The following is a 20,823-nucleotide window of genomic DNA, read 5'->3' as shown; positions in this document are numbered from 1 at the left end:
ATTGAGAATCTTCACATTGAATGACGGTAGAAGACAATAGCAGAGTGGGCATTGCTGCAGAGCCAACAGGATGACGCTTAGTGCAGATATCATCAATCTATTCTGCTTTGGTAATTCTATCAACATAGGGACCTAAAATCTTGAAAATGTACACGATTAGGCTAATTTTAATCTTTAAAAAGTTTGATTTGTATTAAATGTTAGAAAAGAGAAGTTACTTAATCTGAAGAAGGATCCTGACCAAAAATATTGTCTATCCATGACCTCCTGAGATGCTGTCTGACCAATTGAGTTGCTCCAACAATTTGTGTTTTTATTTTGTAAAATCATCATCTACGGTTCTTTGTGTCCAAATTTATGCTTTGTTTTTAATGTGAATTTGCAGACCTTGCGGAGGTAGTGTGTGTAGTAACAACAAATAATCTGTGGAGGAAAATGGACAGTCAACATTTCAGCTCAGAACCCTTCTTCTGGACTCTGCAGTAACAGTTCAATATAAAACCCAGGTAGCGAGGACACCAAGATGCAAGCACAGTGTAACTGTTCTACAGGAGTGCCAAATATAGACTAGGATGGTTATATATTATCATGTGGGGAGTGCGTCTATAAAATGAACCACTGAACAAAACCTGAAACATTCAGTCTTAGTCCACGTGGTCAACATTGTTGTTGGTCTTGGCCCAGTAAATTACAAACACAGTAATATAAAATGAATGCCCTCATTGTGGCCCCAGAGGACACGATATCATTATTTTCTGTCATGAAATGTCAATGACTTGGTAACAGACTATCACCGTTTGATCAGTGAAAAAGAGCAATCCAGGGAATTGAATACATAAAGCACAGTTCAAAACACCACTGATATATACAAGAGCTTTCGGCAGTAGACAAAGAATAATTTGTCTCGATGGCAAGGTAGACCAGGAGACTATTGCAGATTTCTTATATTGATCCCTTTCCAGCATTTAACTGTTAAGCAACTGGAGCTCATGAAAGGAACAAGCAGGCTTTTGTGTTGTGCCAGAAATTTTAAAGTTCAAATTTCCTGAAGCCCAAGACCAAGAGCGTAATCGAGCACCAGAGTCCCCACAATAGTCTTTTTCTTTTGACATGGTGTCAATTGGGCCTACAGCAGCATGAAGAACAAGACTGTTACTCGCGTATTAAGTGGTGACAGATTGGTTGCAATTGCCAAAATTGTGCCATCCAGAATAACAGTCCGCTAATCTTGGGGACATTTATCCTGTATTTTCTCTATGCAAAATGAACAAAAATATTTGAATGAACTGTAGAATGAAATGAAGAGCAGTTATGAGAGAGTTCTATTTAAGTACTGCAATTCATTAGTTAAACACTGCATGATTTTTGCAGTAGAAAAGAAAAAGTAATAATTATATCAGGAAAAGAATACAGTGGAGAAAACTGGAGAAACAAGAAACTTCAGATGCTGGTTTCCAAAAAAAAAGATGCAAAGTGCTGGAGTAACTCAGCGGGTCAGGCATATCCATGTTCTCCAGTGAAGAACATTTGCAAACTCAGAGAATCGAAGAACATCAACCCAGTGGTATGAATATTGATTTCTGTAATTCCAAGTAACCCTTGCATTCCCTTCCTCTCCATCCCACCCCCACTCTGGTCATCCTGCTTGTCCCACTGTGTGCATCAATATATCCTTTCATTATCGCCTCTTACACAGCCAACTATGGACCATTGTGGGCTCCACCTTTCCTTGGACATCGGTGCCGGTTCTGATTTGTCCTGAAACTTTTCATACCTTTAGTTTCCCCCTCCCCTGACTCTCATTCTGAAGACGGGTTCCGACCCGAAACAATACCTATTCCTTTTCTCCAGAGATGCAGCCCGACTCACCAACATTTTGTGTTTATCTTCAATATGTAAATGTTGATATATGGAAGATTACTGGTGGTTAGTATGGAAGGGGTGAACCAAAGGACCTATTTCTCTGCTGTATAATTTTCTGACTCTATCTGTGGGGGGTGAGAATGCTATATGTGGCTCAACATCATTAGTAAAACAAGGGTTAAAAACTCAGCATCCAGATTACAAACCACCAATGAAGTGTCTGCGAATCATAATAGTGTTTGGCTCAGTCTGTTGCTCAACCTACTTATGGTTGAGGTTTCTAAAGCAGGTCTATCCATCCAAAAGACCAAATCTGACATAGGGTATGTCATCTGAAACATTAACTCTGTTTCTCTTCCCACAGAGGAGGTCTGACCTACTCAGTATTGCCATGTATACTGGTTTGTTGTTTTATTCCAAGTTGGACTTCCAAGATGGCACCCAATCCAGGTGACTATTTATGTGCTAGTCACAGAAGCAGATTTGCATTTTACTTTGAATTTCCATCATCTGCAATGTTTTACTGATTTTCATAAAATCAATTATATTTTTACTTCGATGGTTATAACCATTTTATCCCCTCACAAACATCTATTCAAATCTATTGAAAGTGCAATGGCAATGGAAGTGAAATGAAAATGCAATCAACTGTTTGGCCTGCCCTGTGCTTGAAACTGCAATGGCAATGGAAGTGAAATGAAAATGCAAAGAACTGTTTGGCCTGCCCTGTGCTTGAAACGGCAATGGCAATGGAAGTGAAATGATGATGCAATCAGCGGTTCGGCCTGCCCTGTGCTTGAAAGTGCAATGCAATGGAAGTAAAATGAAAATGCAATAAGCTGCTCGGCCTGCCCTGTGTTTGAAACTACAATGGCAATGGAAGTGAAATGATGCAATGAGCTGTTCGGCCTGCCCTGTGCTTGGAACTGTAATGGCAATGGAAGTGAAATGAAAATGCAATTAAGCTGTTCGGCCTGCCCTGTGCTTGAATCTGCAATGACAATGGAAATGAAATGAAAATGCAATGAGCTGTTCAGCCTGCCCAGTGCTTGAAATTAAAATGGAAATGAAATGAAATTAGTTGTTTGGCCTGCCTGAAACCACAAATTTCAGCCCACAAGGTCCCTATTAGCCGCGAAACCAGTCCCTTTTGCCCACAATTCCCGTATTAGCCCAAGAGGAGCATTTTGGCCCAAAAAGCCCATGCCAGGCCAGAAAGTCCAGAAAAAGTGCCTTTCACTGAGATTTCACTCAGATTTTTTTCTAAAAGAGCCCCTTCGGCCCGTCAGGCCTGTACTAGCCCAGGAGGGGTCCCTTCGGCCCATCAGTAAGCATTCCCCTTGCAAGTATTAAACCTCACCCCAGTATTTTTCTCCCTCCCTTCATTGGCTCCCTGTGAGATCCAGGCCAGGATAGACTTTCCTCCTTCATTGCTGTGATCTGTAGAAAAATATGAAAAATGTCTAAAATTGATTCTCACCTCTATCCCTTCTCTCTCACAGAGTCTTTCACCTGTTTTGGGCAGAATATCTGGCAGTTTCTGCGCTGCCAACCCACCAGGCCTGAGTGAGGCTGCCAGCCCACCAGGCCTGAGTGACTGAGCTGCCAGCCCACCAGGCCTGAGTGACTGAGCTGCCAGCCCAGCAGGCCTGAGTGGCTGAGCTGCCAGCCCAATAATCCATTCGTCCCACAATGTCCATACTAGCTCTCTGGAAACCAGTCCCTTCGGCCCACAACACCCATACTAGCACTCCAGGAAGCCCCCTCACTGGCCACCAATATTGGAATTGGTGGAGAGGTGGAATATTGTGTTGGGGGACCAGCGGGTCCCAACAGGTCCCACTTAGTCTAGTGTCTAGTGAAATCAACCATTCGGTCTGGAATTAAACATTTTTATATGAGATCATTTGTCTCTAAAATCCTTTTAAATGTTCATACATTATCATTATCTTCTTTTCTGAAAAGGCCCATTAATCACCTGAAAATATGCTCTCTCTTAATTCTGCCAGGGATAGAAACTGAAAGAAACGGAAAGTCTGAAATCTCTAGTCTGAAATCTCTGCTCTGTTCAGGTTTTTCCCTCCCGTGCTTTGTGAATACAAGAGGCTTGCAATGTTGTATGGATGAGCTTTCCTTAAATTGGTGCTTAATAAGTTCAGCAAAAACACAGTGAGGAACAATTGGCCTATTACTATGTATGTAGAGGGAGTTTCCCAAATTGTGAAGTTAGGTGCCATTGGTACAATGGTCTACTGAGGTCAAGAGTCCAGAGCCAGGAGTGTTTAATTGTCGTATACAGCAGGAACAGAACAATTGTGCTTACTAGCTATTTAAAACTGCATGAGGGTAAAGGCAGGAGATGGTTGAAGCTAATACTTTTTAATTCATACGTCTGTTTAAAAATAAGGTGTATTTGTCCCCCGTTATTTCCATAGAAGGTCACCTCCCAATATATCCATAATTAGAACATAGAACATAGAACAGTACAGCACAGGAACAGGCCTTTTGGCCCACAATGTCCATGCTGAACATGATGTTAAAACCAATTCTTATCATATAAGAACAATTGAGATAAATTCTTATCCTTCTGCACATAATCCATATCCCTTCATTCCAACAATCCATTCGCTCGTTGTTTACGCTCTAAATAGCATCAGCCAACACTCTCAGATTATGTCACTTGCATTCACTCGAGTAAAACGTTTACCATCCTTCAAACTAGGTTCATATTTTCAGTGCTGTTCATCTCCTGCAACTACTGCTAACCACTTGTGAGATCCAGGTCATCAAAAGACAAGCCGATTGCCTTCTAAATTCACCCACGTGCAACTTTCTGTGCAAGCACTTTGTCGCAAAAGTTCTTTACATACTTGGGCAGTGAGCAAGTGCTAATCCACCCCAGTGACTTGGACTGATGGAAGAAACTAAATTTATAACTTCACCTTGGATAGACTTTTAAGGAATTTTAAAATAAATTGCATTTATCAAGCACAAATATGCTTTACTGCCAATTAAATATTATTAATGTGTGATCTCTGTGGTTATATGGGAAACTGAAAATAAGGAATGCCCATGAAGCATTATCCTAATGCAAAGCAGATACTAAAAAACAAAAAAAGGCAACTCTCAATGAGAGCTTTGTGGAGTTAGAGATATTGTTCTTGTAGACAGACCCCAGACACACTATGTGATCCAAAATCATCTTTAGTCAGCACATAATCTTAACAGCATAAAGGATGGTTAGATGTCAGAACATCCCAACTGCTGCTCGAACTGAGCAGTGCCGGAAGCAAGTGTTAACATAAACGTTATAGTGGGGTGGGGTTAGTGATGCTAAGTTATATGTGATTGGTTGACATGCATAATCGATCTACAGTTCTAGTAGCTCTGGTGCTCAGTATATCAGCAATTTTGTCCATAAGTTGTTGAGGATTTATTTCCAACAGTGTGAGTCAGTTTTCTGACAATTTAAAAAATGCCTTTGGTCCCTCAAAAATAAAAAATAAATTATAAAGCAAAATCCTATCTGCGATATACCATGTTCTAGCAATTTAGAATTCTGAATGCTCAAGACATGAGGATTTTCAGTTCTTCTAGACGAACAAAGCAAATGCAAAAATATTTATAAATGGTTGCAGCAAAGCACTCAAACTCTAGAGGAAGAAAGTCAGATACAGTTTTTAGGTAACTATGAACAATGTGAGTCCACACCCAGCATCAAATTTTACTTTCCAAGGTTAACTTGCAATTCTTGCCATACATTGATTTTCCCACTGGTTCAATACCACCATAATTCACCTTGGAATTACCTGCATGAATCTTAACAAGCTGTTCGCTGAGATTCTTCTTTCTTGATCAGTTGATGAAGAAATCACATTGCACATTGGGTGATTTCTCTAAGAGAGAAATATTACTTTTGTTTTCACCTCCCTACCTCAGTTGATGGAAGAAAGTCTTGCACAGAACTGGAAACATCTTAAGGTCTTTGCTGTTTGGTGCATCCTAGCTAGGTAAGAGAAATTATTAAATGGTCCAATTGTTCTTTGGTTAAGAATTGAGCTCATACATTTGTCCGTGTGGATAAAAATCGCAAAAAATAAAAATGTGTGTTTACAAGAGAGTTGAAACACTTAAAGTTGTGCATTTAAGTTATTTGATGTCCTTGTGCATTTTTGTTTTGTATACAGGTGTTAGGGAACTATACTATGAGATAAAAAATTTCCTCCACACTTCTGATAAATTACAACACTGTTGGCAGCGACAGACTTGTCTTTCTTTAGAAACGTAAATTCCAGGAATGGCATTTCTCACATTATTCCCAACTAGTATTCCAGATGCATCCTGTCTTAAACTAACAAAAGCACATTTTTGTGGCACGTCTGCAGTGTTAACAAGATTTGCAGACCCCCATAATTTACATATAACGTGGATGGCAGTTATTTGTGTGTGTGTTGAGTTGATAATGTGGTGTTATGATTGCACACCTACCACGAGGGCTTCAATCTGAAGAAGGGTCTCAACCCGAAACATCAACCATTCCTACTTCTCTACGGAGATGCTGTCTGTCCCGCTGAGTTGTTCCAGGATTCTGTGTCTATCTTTGATTTAAACAAGCATCTGCAGTTCCTTACTACCAAATGGGTTTGACAGAGTGTGGTCTCAATTTAATAGTGAAGGAACTGAGATGACTGGTGATCAAGACTCTGCTGTAAGATTAGGTAACAATACTGTCACGTTGGTGGGCATAGGCACAGGTGCCACTCGGCACAAACGGTATGCATGGGAAGATGCACAGTCATCTGACTTCTCCCTCTGCCCATGAACTTGTAACTGTTGAGATCCACGGTCCGATACTAAGAAGGCCAGGTGAAAATTAATGCTTTTCCCACATTTTAATATTTTAAATTAATTTACATTACTTTATTGCGCATTTTAAAAAGGTTCTTCAAATTTATTAACATTAAAAAAATCTCATGACGTTCTTCAACTGTTTACAAATGTCTGATCATCAAGGGCGGCACAGTAGTGTAGCGGTATGCCTACTGCCTTACAGCGCCAGAGACCCGGGTTCGATCCTGACTACGGGTTCTCGTCTGTGCGAAGTTTATATGTTCTCCCCGTAACCTGCGTGGGATTTCTCCGAGATCTTCGGTTTCCTCCCACACTCCAAAGACGTACAGGTTTGTCGGTTAATTGGCTTGGTATAATGTAAATTGTCCCTAGTGTGTAGGATAGTGTTAGTGTGCAGGGATCTCTGGTTGGTGCAGACTCGGTGGGCTAAAAGGCCTGTTTCCGTGCTGTACCTCTAAACTAAACTAAACATTAAAATTTAGTGGGAAAGCCACAATAAGGCAGGACTCTGATGGGTCGATACTGGACTTTACTTTCTCCTGCATGCACCGTCTCTCAATGTTGGCACACCTCCATTAATTCAAAAAGTTCAGAACTTTAGCCATTCTTACCTATTTGTAGGTACCCACCACTAACATCCCTGATACTTCAAATTTCCTTCATCTTATTTTCTATTTTTATGCCAAATTATATAAATAAATCTTTTATATCAGTCCAAGCATTATTGTAATATCAAGAAAGAATAGATTAGGTACCTGACCCTCTCAACTGGCTCTGGAAAACAGTCTTTTCCAGTACAGGAAAGAATGGGTGATTAAAAGAGCTAAGTGTGAGACTATCTGTTTGAGCAGATGGCTTCAGTTAATTTCCATTTAGGCAAGTTTTAGATGAAAAATATTACAATTGAATATTTAAATTTCTTGAAACATTAAAAGAACATTCTTGAAACAGAGGAGTAGAAGTTGGTCATTAGTCTGGTGGTGTGTGCTTTCAAGCATCTGTACCTTCTGCCAGACGGGAAACATAGAAACATAGAAACATAGAAAATAGGTGCAGGAGTAGGCCATTCGGCCCTTCGAGCCTGTACCGCCATTCAATATGATCATGGCTGATCATCCAACTCAGTATCCTGTACCTGCCTTCTCTCCATACCCCCTGATCCCTTTAGCCACAAGGGCCACATCTAACTCCCTCTTAAATATAGCCAATTAACTGGCCTCAACTACCTTCTGTGGCAGAGAATTCCAGAGATTCACCACTCTCTGTGTGAAAAATGTTTTCCACATCTCGGTCCTAAAAGATTTCCCCCTTATCCTTAAACTGTGACACCTTGTTCTGGACTTCCCCAACATCGGGAACAATCTTCCTGCATCTAGCCTGTCCAACCCCTTAAGAATTTTGTAAGTTTCTAGTAGATCCCCCCTCAATCTTCTAAATTTTAGCGAGTACAAACCGAGTCTATCCAGTCTTTCTCAATATGAAAGTCCTGACATCCCAGGAATCATCAGTCTGGTGAATCTTCTCTGTACTCCCTCTACGGCAAGAATGTCTTTCCTCAGATTAGGAGACCAAAACTGTACGCAATACTCCAGGTGTGGTCTCACCAAGACCCTGTACAACTGCAGTAGAACCTCCCTGCTCCTATACTCAAATCCTATGAATGCTAACATACCATTTGCCTTCTTCACTGCCTGCTGCACCTGCATGCCTACTTTTAATAACTGGTGTACCATGACACCCAGGTCTCGTTGCATCTCCCCTTTTCCTAATCGGCCACCATTCAGATAATAGTCTACTTTCCTGTTTTTGCCACCAAAGTGGATAATAGTAAGATTAAACGAGAACTTACCAGTTTGAAGTTTGATCTGTATTTTATGAGGAGTTACGATGAGGGATTATGTGAAGAAGCCCGCTACGACGCATGCGTGTCATTCTTCAAAGCAGCGGTGTGAAATCACAGATAACTGTAATGACTAAACATAGTAAGATTATAGAAGAGATACCAGTTAAGTATATGATCAAGGGTGTGAGCGGAGGGCACGTAATCCCTCATCGTAACTCCTCATAAAATACAGATCAAACTTCAAACTGGTAAGTTCTCGTTTAATCTTACTATTTAACTTCGGAGTCACGTGAGTGACTATGTGTAGATTTTAAAGCTCTGTGATTTCATGCCGTGGAAACGAGTCCATGCATCCTGTCTGCCTTGATGACTGTAGGAGGAATTGTGTCAACATAATTTGGACATGAATTCGACATTGAAATCATAAAATTTATTAACGCAAAATTATAACCCCTTTTTATGGGTTTAAATTAATTTACAGAACGTAAAATTGTTTCTGCAAACGTTCCAGATTTCATTACTGGTTTGTTGTAAAATAATTGGAATGTTTTTTCCCCCAGACCATCCTGCTGCCTTGAGGATTTGGTCCATTGGTACATCCAACTGTATCGCTGCCGATGTAGCTGCAGCCCTGGTGGAATGAGATTTAAAAATATTAGTATCCACCCCAGCCTGTGTTAGCACCTGTTTCAGCCATCTTGAGATGGTCTGGACCGTCACTCTTTTATGTGGTTGCTTGTGGCTGACCAAAAAGTGCCTTCTCATTGCCTCTTAGGATTTTTGTTTTCTCCATGTATATTGTATTGTATTGTATTGTATATCTTTATTGTCATTTCCTGAGTATTCACATACCCAGAGGAAACAAAAAAACGTTGCTCAACCAGTGTCCATTCAGTGTGCATTAAAAATAAATAGAAATAGAAAATACATGTATCATGAACACATGACACACGACATGACAGATGTCTTACTATACACAGACGGTCATCTGTTGGGTATGACCTAAATTGTATATTGTATATTGTATATTGAGGCCTGCTGATCCCTGTCTGTTCTGCTTTACTAACTCATAGATATGAAACGTAATATTTTCTGTTGAAGAAGTCATATTGTCTAGTCTTAGTTTATGCAGTGACTGTACCCTCTGTGCCGTGACCAATGCCATTAGCATGACTGTTTTTAATCTCAGTCTGTGTAGGGACAGAGCTGTTGCTGGAGACCAATTCCTGAGCATCTTCAGGACAATACTTACATCCCATATTTGGGAGTACCTGGTTCTTGGGGGATTAGTATTAAAAATTCCCCTCATAAGTTTTGTTACCAGTGGGTGAGTCCCAACAGAGTAACGCTCTGTCCCCTGCCATAGGTAAGTCGATAGGGCACTTCTGGCGCAGTTGATGGCACTGTAACTGAGCCCCTCATCATAGTGGAGGCCTGCCAGATATTCCAGAACAGACGGGATGTTCATGTCTCTGCAGGTGATGTTGTTTTTATGGCAGTACATCTCCCACTTCCTGGTATAGACCAGATACTGTTTTTTGGTTGACTGTCTTTGGGCCGCCGAGATCATGTTCACTGTTCGGTCCGTCAGTCCCAGTTGTAGTAGAGGTGTTTTTAAACTCTACAAATTAATAAGTTCAAATGTTTATGGCATGGGTGGCTATCCCTTGTTATGGGATGTAGCAATAAATCTGGTCTATGTGGGATGGTGATACATGGTTCTAATACCATGTTTAATACCACTGGGAACCATGGTTGAGTAGGCCAATCGCGTACTACCAAAATACCAGACGCAGAGTCTTGTTGTATTTTCCTTAATACCTGACTGATGAGGCAGAAAGGAGGGAATGCGTAAATAAACAATTTCCCCCCAATGCAGCGAAAATGCATCTGTTGCCGCTGCCCCAGGGTCTGGTTCCCATGAAACATAATTTGATAACTGGTGGTTAAGTCTGGATGCGAATAGATCGATATCTGGTGTTCCATATTGTGCTGTAATATCAGCAAATACTTTTTTATTCAACATCCATTCGGTGTTTTCATTAAATTTGTGTGACCTGGTGTCTGCCACTAAATTTAGTCTTCCTGGTAGGTAAGTGGCTGATATCCAAATATCTCTCTGGATACACCATTGCCAAATTGTATTAGCCAGATTGTCACATGATGTCGATTTGTTTCCACCCATGTGGTTAATGTATGCTACCATGGTGGTATTGTCTATCTGTAGTCTAACATGCTGGTGATATGACCCAGTACAATATGACTTTAGGCCATGGAATGCACCCAACATTTCCAGGTAGTTTATGCCCAGTGTGAGTAATAATGATGCCTCCTGAGCAGTCCATCTACCTCCACAGCTGGTGATAGTATTGGTGGCTCCCCACCCAAGTGCACTGGCATCACTTTGTAGTACCATGGAAGGGTTACAGACAATGATTGGATTGGAACAAAGCCAGATGTTATCTATGCACCATTTTAGTTCAATTTTAGCTTTGATTGGTAGTTTCATAGGTCTGTCAAAGTGACCTGCATTAATTTCAAGTGCTTGTATTTTTGCTCTCTGTAAATTTTGGTAATGTAGAGGTCCAAATTGTGTTGCTGGAAAGGCAGCCACCATTTTGCCAATTACTTTTGCTACCAATCTGATGGATGGTTTGCTGATGTCAATGAGGTTATTGCAAGCCTCTACTTTAACTGGATTTAACTGGATGGATAATAAATCCCAGTTTTTCAAATAACTGTTTTGTGGCTGTTACAGTTTGTTTGGCCAATTCCAAAGTTTTGCCCACAATGAGTATGTCATCTAAATATGCCATGACCATGTGTTTACGTTTCTGTAGAAACGCTAGGGCTGGTTTCAAAATGTTTGTGAACAGCCTGGGGCTGATGATAACCCATTTGGCAGTGCTTTATACTGACAGAGTTGTCCCATCCAGTTGAATTTTAAGTAACATCTGTGGTCACCTCGTATAGGCACTGAATAGTAAGCATCTTTTAAATCGATGCTGGCCATGAAGTAACCTTTGGAAATTAATTGTTTAGCAGTAACAAAGGTTTCCATTTTGAAGTGAATATATTGTACAAATGTATTCAATTTTGTCAGATCTATGATGATGCGACAACCACCATCTTTTTTGTTTTTGGTAAATATATTGGACACAAATTCTAATGGTTCGTGTTGAGTTTTCTCAATTTACGTAAAGCCGCTCCAGTTCAGCTTGCGCTTTTGATTTTTCTTTATCAGAAAGCACGAACATTAGGTTCGGTATATGTTGAACTGGAGGGCTGTACTTGTGTATAAACTCTATTGTATATCCCTGGATACTGCTTAAGATGTAAGTATCGGTTGTTAACATGCTCCATGCATTCAGAAAAGAGTGTAATCTCCCCCCAACCTCCATGCTCCCTGTATTTTGTAGGGAACCAGACCCACCTACCTCCATAGTTACCAGTGGCAGGTTTACTTCTTATTGTAGGTTCTTCGCTGCTGTTGTTGCGCTGGTGTCTGGATTTTCGGTTTGGTTGGCGTTGGAGGTCCCCGCATCTTCCAAGAAGGCCGGCCTGGGCCATGGCCTAAAAAAGACTCATGTTTTTAGTACCGGGCCTTCGAGCTTTCACCAGTTCTGCTGGTGGGTGCGTAGGGGTGCTGTCTTTGGCTGTAGTGGGTTTTTGTTGGAGTCCCTTTTATTAGTCCAGTAGGTTCTCTCATTCCTGCACCCCTTGCACACTTGTCTTTCCTTCTGCGGGCCCCTCTTTCAGGTCAGCCTAGAACTGACCCGCAGTGCTCCCCTCTGATGAGGTAGTAGCATTTGTCGCAGAGATGTGGGTATTCGATTGTGTTTGCAAAGCCGATTAAATTCTGCTATGGAAGATCAGTTTATAGTTCTAACATCTTACAAATTTCTACTTTGCCTATTTTCGCAGGGGGTAAAATTCACCCACGCTAACTGCATTTCACTCTCCACAGATGCTTCCTGACACATTGAGCGTTTTTAGCATTTATTTATGATATTGTTGTTAGGATAAAGTGTATTGTAGTCAAATCAAATTTTAACATTTACAGATAATGTTATCTTCAATACCATTGCGTGGAAGAAGAAAATAGACAACACCCAAATTCGAAATCCATGGTGGCATGGTGGTATGGTGATAGAGTTGTTGCCATACAGCGCAGAGACCCGGGTTTGATCCCGACTACAGGTGCTGTCTGTACAGAGTTTGTATGTTCTCCCGTGACCGCATGGCTTTTCCCCAGATGCTCCGGTTTCCTCACACACACAAAAGACGTACAGGTTTGCAGGTTAATTGGCTTCGGTAAAAATTATAAATTGTCCTTAGTGTGTAGGATAGTGCTAGTGTATGGGGATCACTGGTCAGTGTGAACTCGGTGGGCTGAATGGCCTGTTTCCGCTCTGTTTCTCTAAACTGATGTCAACTAAAAATTGGGAAGTCACTGTTATCCTAAGTATAGTTCCTGTATCCACATCCAAGCTCCTTTTCTCCTGTTTGAAGTAAATAATATGGTCTTAATTAAAATAATACACAAAGGTACTGCTGAAAAAAAACACATTAAGCTTATGAAGTTAATCTTCAAGAATTGCAATTTCAAAGCTTTGTTAATCTGCCTTGAAAGGTAACAAAGAACTTTTTGACCTAAAAAGGAATCACAGCATTGTCTATAATCACATATGATTGCAGAGCTCTCTTCAGAATTTAAGTTTTTTTGAACACTATTCCAGATAAGTTAAAGTCTACAATTGCATCACTCCAAAGAGATGCACAGTTGCACCTTGCTGGATCACACGATCTGCAAGGGTCTGAGAGCTGGCATGCAACATATTTCCCAGGTAAGCACATGTACTAACTTGACTCAGAACATTGGGAAAACTTCAGCTCTTTCATTCGATGGTGCAACATTTCCTTTTTTTTCTGTTTGTTGAGATTAACTATAATCATATCACATATCTAGTTTAAGAATACAACTTTAGATGTACAAATCCATTGATACCAAGTGGAGACAATACCCAATTTGTCTTAGCTATTGCAGGCATGCAAAATTTGGCACGCCAATAGCATGGAGAAGCTGCTTAATATTGAAAAGCATAACACAAGATAAGTCCCTTGTGAACCTAAATACTAAAGAAACCTAACAAGAAGCCTCTGTCAGTGTAATGCCAACTTACTTTTTGTTTTGCTATTGTTGGCTCCTCCAGTATTTCTGACTGCAACTATTTTTAAGCCTGTCTGCTTTCTTTGGTTACGATTCATGAGAGCTTTCACAAATTTGTTTTGAAATCTGTTTTGCTCCTCCCACTATTTTTTTCAAGGCTACCTGATAGAAGTGCTTGTGACATTGGCTGTTGCAGCAGCTCTCTCATTATTGGGTTTCGGTGCTCATGATAAATGTTTGCAAGAAAGGCAGACTTTTAGTCCTTTGTTAACTCCTATCCATTTCAAACCATCGTTAAAGAATAATGTAGGAAGGAACTGCAGTTGCTGCTTTACACCATGGACACAAAATGCTGGAGTAACTCAGCGGGTCAGGCAGCATCTATGGAGAAAAGCAATAGGTGATGTTTCGGGTCGAGACCCTTCTTCAGACAAAAAAAAATGTTAGCTTTTCGATAAATCTGTGCCCCTGTGGGAGCAGGCCATAAGTAATGAATTAATGGCAACAAACCCGTTGTATGTGGCTTATGGCAATGACTTGTAAATGTGTCATTCTATTAAGCAATACCTTTGGATGATTGAAGTGATTGAATGTGGGATTTGCAAGGAAATTAGGTCGATAATGCCACAAAGAGAGAAAAAAAATAGACAGGTACTGGATCTAATAGTGCAGTGGATGTCAGCTGAACAGGGGACAGTGAAATACAGTGAGCTGCTGTCAAATAACTTAGGCTGCAGGCTAACATCAAATATCTCCCTCTCATCGTCATTCTGTGCCTCTGGCACCATTTCCCTCAAGGTTTTGAGGCCCTTATCCAATGGTGGCTCTGAGGAATGTTCCTTGTGATACAGAATATGCAACAAATCATTATCACATAAGATAGACACAAAAAGCTAGAGTAGCTCAGCAGGAACTGCATCATCTCTGGAGGGTCACCATTCAGGGTCTCGACCCAAAACGTCACCCATTCCTTCTCTCCAGAGATGCTGCCTGTCCCGTTGAATTACTCCTGCTTTTTGTGTCTATCCTTGGTTTAAACCAGCATCTGCAGTTCCTTCCTATACATTATCACATATGGTTGGTTACAGGAGCATTCTGGACAGTAAATTGCTATTTGGAAATTTAAAGCTTTGGTCAATTAAAAAGTCTGATTCCAGCTTCGTTTTACTATCCTCTAATTTTTTTCCTGAAATTCTCCATCTTTATAAAATGTTAGTTCACCCACAAGGAAATGAATTTGTACACTTTCCCTATGCTACAGGAAGGATAAGATAACACGAGAGAAGATATAGATGAGACTCAAAGGGATATTACCAAATAAGAGAAAGAGAGTCATAAAATTTCACAGTTTGGAAACGTCCTTCAGACCTCTGAGTCCACTTAGGGCATCAATAACCACTTGCACTATTCCTACACCGATGTTGTGTTAGCATCATCACATTCACAGTACTTCTCCCTGATTCTACCACTTCCTATGCACTGGAGGCTACTTACAGTGACCAATTAACCTACCAAACCCACATGTTATGGGGATGTGGGAGGAAACTGGAGCACCCGGCTGGAACCCATACAGTCACAGGGAAAGCATGCAAACTCCACACAGTCTGCACCAGAGGTCAGATTCAACCCAAGAGTCAACTGTGCCACCCTTAGATCTGAAGATATAATTAAGAAGATTTTTAGCCAGCATGTGCACAATACACCAAATGTATATAGAGTCATAGAGTGATACAGTGTGGAAAAAAGGCCATTCGGCCCAACTTGCCCACACTGGCGAACAATCCCAGCTACACTAGTCCCATCTGCCTCTGTTTGGTCCATATCCTTCCAAAATTGTCCAGCCATGTAACTGTCTAAATGTTTCTTACCATTCACTGTGTAGATCCTGCCCTTGTAAGATGTCCCAAAATGCAACATCTCACATTTATCTGTATTAAATTCCATCAGCCATTCCTCAGCCCACCTGGCCAATCGATCAAGATCATGTTGCAATCTTTCACAACCATCTTCACTATCTGCAAAACCACCCACTTTTGTATCTTCTGCGTTCTGAATTTTTATGATTCTATGAATCATTATGGTAGTTTATTTGAGTGAAACTGAATGCTCCTCAGTTGTTCATTCAGGGCTGCTCAATTAATGGACTGTGCAGCTATTGGAAGGAATTGAACCTCCAGGTATAATTTTCCCACCTAGTTTTCCCTCTATCCAAACAACTAGAGCAGCAGCAAGATAAAGATCAGATCTTTTCTTTCAGATATGGCACTGAAATGTAATACCAATGACATTATTTCCATGAGAAATACAGATATTACAATGAGGGGGGATCTCATTGAAATCTACGGGATAATGAAAAGCATAGATAGAGTGGACATGGAAAGGATGTTTCCAATATTGGGAGAGTTTGGAATCAGAGCACAGGCACAGAATAAAAGGATGTACCTTCAAAATGGAGACGAGGAGGAATTTCTTTAGCCAGAAGGTAGTGAATCAGTGGAATTCATTGCTGCAGACAGCTGTGGAGGCTAAGACGTGATGTAGTTTTAAGGCGGTGATTGATAGGTTCTTGATTAGTAAGGTCATCTAAGGTTGCGGGGAGAAGACAGGAGAATTGTGTTAATAGAGAAAAATAGGTCCGCCATGATTGAATGGTGGAGTAGACTGAATGGGCGGAATGGCCTAATTCTGCTTCTATGTCTTACAGTCATATAACTTCACTAATGCTTCCCGCTACCACTCAACTGCCAGGCCATTTTATTGATTCCTCAAAAAAAATAATACTTCTTCTGTTGCTTGGGATAATCCATGTGCTATTGTATGATTTGGCTTTTGATCTGAATATGCCTTTGTCCATCGAAAGAAATTATTGAAATTCATCAGAAACTGCCAAAGGGTTTATCAATCACAACAATTTTACACTCAGTGCTTGTGATTTCCCCCCTGTTACCCTAACTAATGCATTCTTCCTTTCTCTGATTTGCAGTGGGACCATTGGCACTTCAACGCTTGTCTGCCCGTTACTTGAGTTCCACCTCTCTTGCTGCTGTTTTCATGCAGGTCCCTCTTCAGAGTGTTAATCTTTTAAATGTGGAAGTTGTGTCTCTGCCTCATCCATTTTGACATCCACACTTTTCTCCACACTTGGGCCGCTATCCAAAGAGTTTGTGGCAATACTGCCAATGTTACGGAATCTAGCTGACCCTTAGATTCCTGGTGGCATCAGGGTTTTGCAGGTACAACAGTCACCTACATTCAACTCTACTGTAAGTGCCCCTCTGAGTTTTTAACTTGACGGGATCATTAAAACATTCATAACAGAAACAAAACTAATTGTCGTACTTCCACACAGAGAGATAGATGGAAAATATTTTATCTAACTTGTTAGAAATGATAACATTCAATAATGGGATTATTTAGGGCTTAGCGTGAGATCATTTCACTGGCTAGTCTCCAACAGATAGAAAAAGAAGCAATTAACCAATTAAAATATTCTGGATGGATAAAAGAGGGAAATTTGCATGATTATGTTCTTGGCAAAGAATGAAACGCACCACAGTTGTAAAATATTAAACACAAAGTAATTTTTTGTTTCAAGTATGTTGCAAGCTTCTGGAGAGTCATTTTGTATCATAGCCACAAGAGTTAAAGAAACTTAAACATAATATTTTTGCAACTATCATGTAATTGTTATTGTACATTTCATGGTCAATTTGCCCATATACCAGTGCTGCTGTTTAAGATGAAACCTCTTGCTCCACAACCTAATCAACCACCTTCACTGATTTACTTACCTTTTTTAATTGTCCATGGGAAATTTCCCCACATCCTGCCATGAACATAATTCTTAAATATTTATCATGCCAATTTAGATTTAGACCCAAATGGCTACAGAAAGGGAGGGCACAAGTTAATGAGTGGACATTGGAAAGGTGAGAGTTAGGATAAATAGTACATCAGCTAAGAACTGAAACAAGATGTAATGGAACGTAGTAATCCTGCTGATTACAAGTGAACTTGCTGATGGGAACCTCCAGAAACTACCTGGAAGAATTATCTCCAGTGAGGTGGAGCAGGCATCAGCTATAAATGTGTGACAGTGGGAGACTGAGTGGGATGGTGAAGAGACAGAGTAAGAAAGAAGGTTGCATGAACAAGCATGCATCAGGTGCAAAGTGGGCCTGTACTGGATTGGGCATGTACTGTTTCTAATACATGCAATCTCATTTTCAGAAGACTGATGGCATTTTTCCACAATAAATCAGCTATTTGCACAGCTCGCTTTGTAGTGGAAGACAGCAGCTGTGGTTGGAATTAATGTCAGGAGACCAGGAAGTGAATGTTAACATTTGTCTGCCCTGGTACATCTCTCTGGTTAGTGCTGGTCGTGGGAAACATGTGGTAGTTTGATCTCGAAGCGTGAATGTGACATGTGTGCTTCCTAGAGGTATAATAATAATAATATAATAATAATAATAATAATAATAATAATAATAATAATAACAATAATAATAATAATACATTCAAGAGTCTCAAGGACACCTTACAAAAATTTAGCAAGTAGAGGAAAAACATGTAAGGGGAATGAAATAAATAGTAGAGACATGACTAGTACACGAATTAAAGACAGAATTCAATTTAATACACAATATGAGGCAATTCAAGCACAGATGAAAAGGGAGGGGGACGTGGGGCTAAGGATAGGAAGAGGTGAAGAGATGGGTCTTGAGGCGGGACTGGAAGATGGTGAGGGACACGGAATTGCGGATCAGTTGGGGGAGGGTGTTCCAGAGCCTGGGAGCTGCCCTGGAGAAGGCTCTGTCCCCAAAACTGCGGAGGTTGGACTTGTGGATGGAGAGGAGACCGGCTGATGTGGATCTGAGGGACCGTGAGGGTTGGTAGGGGGAGAGGAGGTCAGTGAGATATGGGGGGGCCAGATGGTGGAGGGCTTTGTAGGTGAGGACCAGGATTTTGTAGGTGATCCGGTGGGAGATGGGAAGCCAGTGAAGTTGTTTGAGGACTGGAGTGATGTGATGCCAGGATTTGGTGTGGGTGATGAGTCGGGCGGCTGCGTTCTGGACCAGTTGGAGTCAGTTGATGTAGGTGGAGCTGATGCCAAGGAGAAGTGAGTTGCAGTAGTCCAGTCGGGAGGAGATGAAGGCATGGATGAGTCTTTCAGCAGTGGGAGGTGTGAGAGAAGGTCTGAGTTTGGCGATGTTGCGGAGGTGAAAGAAGGAGGTTTTAATGACATGGCGGTATGGCATTCACCATCAGAAATAGTGTTTGATGAACTACATTCACATGAACTTTGAGGTATTGGACAATTGATAGAAAAGATCTGAGTTATTAATGGGAATCCTTATTATTTAAGAACCATCAATAGATGGCTGGGTGTGACTTTGACTATGATTCTCTAAAACATTGGAGAGACCAAACATAGCCTGGGCGATCATTTCGCTGAACACCTTTGCTCAGTCCACCTGGACCTACCTGATCTCCCGATTGCCAAACACTTTAATTCCCTTTCACAATACCACACTGACCTTTCTGTACTAGGCCTCCTCTATCATTCAATGTCACTCATTGTCAGAGTGAGGCCAAATGCAAATTGGAGGAACAGCACCTCATATTTCTCTTGGGCAGCTTACAACCCAGCGGTATGAATATTAATGTCTCTAACTTTAAGTAACCCTTGCATGCCCCCTCTCTCTCCATCTTTCCCCCACCCAAGCCATTGTACTAGCTTCAGTCGTCTTGTTGTGACTCACTGTCTGTAACTAGTTTTCACCTAGCTAACAATGGCCTGTTTCCCTTATCATCACTACTTTTTTGCAACTTTCACTCATTTGTTCTATATATCCCCATATCACCATCCATATCTCTCGTTTCCCTTTCCCCTGACTCTCAGACTGATGAAGCGTCTTGACCCAAAACGTCACCTATTCCTTTTTTTCTAGAGATGCTGTCTGATCTGTTGGGTTATTCCAGCTTTTTGTGTCTATCTTGGGTGTGAAGAAAGCCAGGATTACTGGCAATTCCTATGCCCAAGATATCATCCATTCAACACTGAAATCAAAGAGTATAAACTGATATCTGTGTGAGTTCAATGCCCTCTCCCATGCTGCAACCAGCAATGGTGTGTTGGTATACGTGGCCGAGGTCTGATGCAGCTACTGAGAATAATCGTGCGGTGAGGAGTTTGAGAGTAAAGTTGACCTGAATCAACACAGAGCCAGCTTCCCAAGCACCAACTTCAAGATGAACAAGTGACCAGAATTACACAAGTGCTGATATCTTGGAGAAATTCAGAGCTAGAAGAAATTTCAAACATGGAAAGGTGTGACCAGGGACAGGTTTGATAAGAAGAAGAAGAATTTAAAGATCAAGGCATTGCTAAACCATGAGGCAACATAGATCATTGAGCACAAGGGTGACATTTGAATCCACCATTAGACTCAAAGGCAAAGGTGCTTTCTAATGAATCACAGCTGACAGACTACGGATGGATTCTGTAACCTCAATACTTCACGCATCAACTATTCTTTATTGTGTGTGGCCTTCTTTAGCATGTGCCATTATTTGTAGACTGTTTCTATAAATCTGTTTCATCTTAATCCCTGGAGTGAAGTATCATTTACTTACTGCAGCAATTTTACAACTAAAGGAGCTTTTAACACTCATATCCATGCATATGGAAGCTTTAGACACAAGTTTTTGTTTCTTCTTTGAGAATTACCTGAATGTTCAGCTTTATGGCTCAGACGGTCTTTGGGAAAACATGACAAAACTGGTCAAGCAAAACCATTTTAAGGAAACTTATCTTCACCCCTGCATTAAGACTACCTAAATTCTTTAATTGGAATGTGAGCATATGTCAAATCATTTTTCTGTACCTATTCACTGTAGGATGAGAACATATAGTTTTGACAAGATAAAATGGTCACATTTATTCACTTTCAAAAGTTTAAAAGCACACTATCTAACTAATCTTTAAACATAATGCTAGAATATAATACATCATCAAAAGACTGCTGGAACACATGCACCGTGTTTGCTACAGTCTCTTGAATATTGACGTAGACATACGCTTAATCCATGA

This window comes from Leucoraja erinacea, chromosome 10, assembly GCF_028641065.1.
Source record: "Leucoraja erinacea ecotype New England chromosome 10, Leri_hhj_1, whole genome shotgun sequence".
Classification (NCBI taxonomy): domain Eukaryota; kingdom Metazoa; phylum Chordata; class Chondrichthyes; order Rajiformes; family Rajidae; genus Leucoraja; species Leucoraja erinaceus.
Note: the sequence above shows the minus strand (reverse complement) of the source record.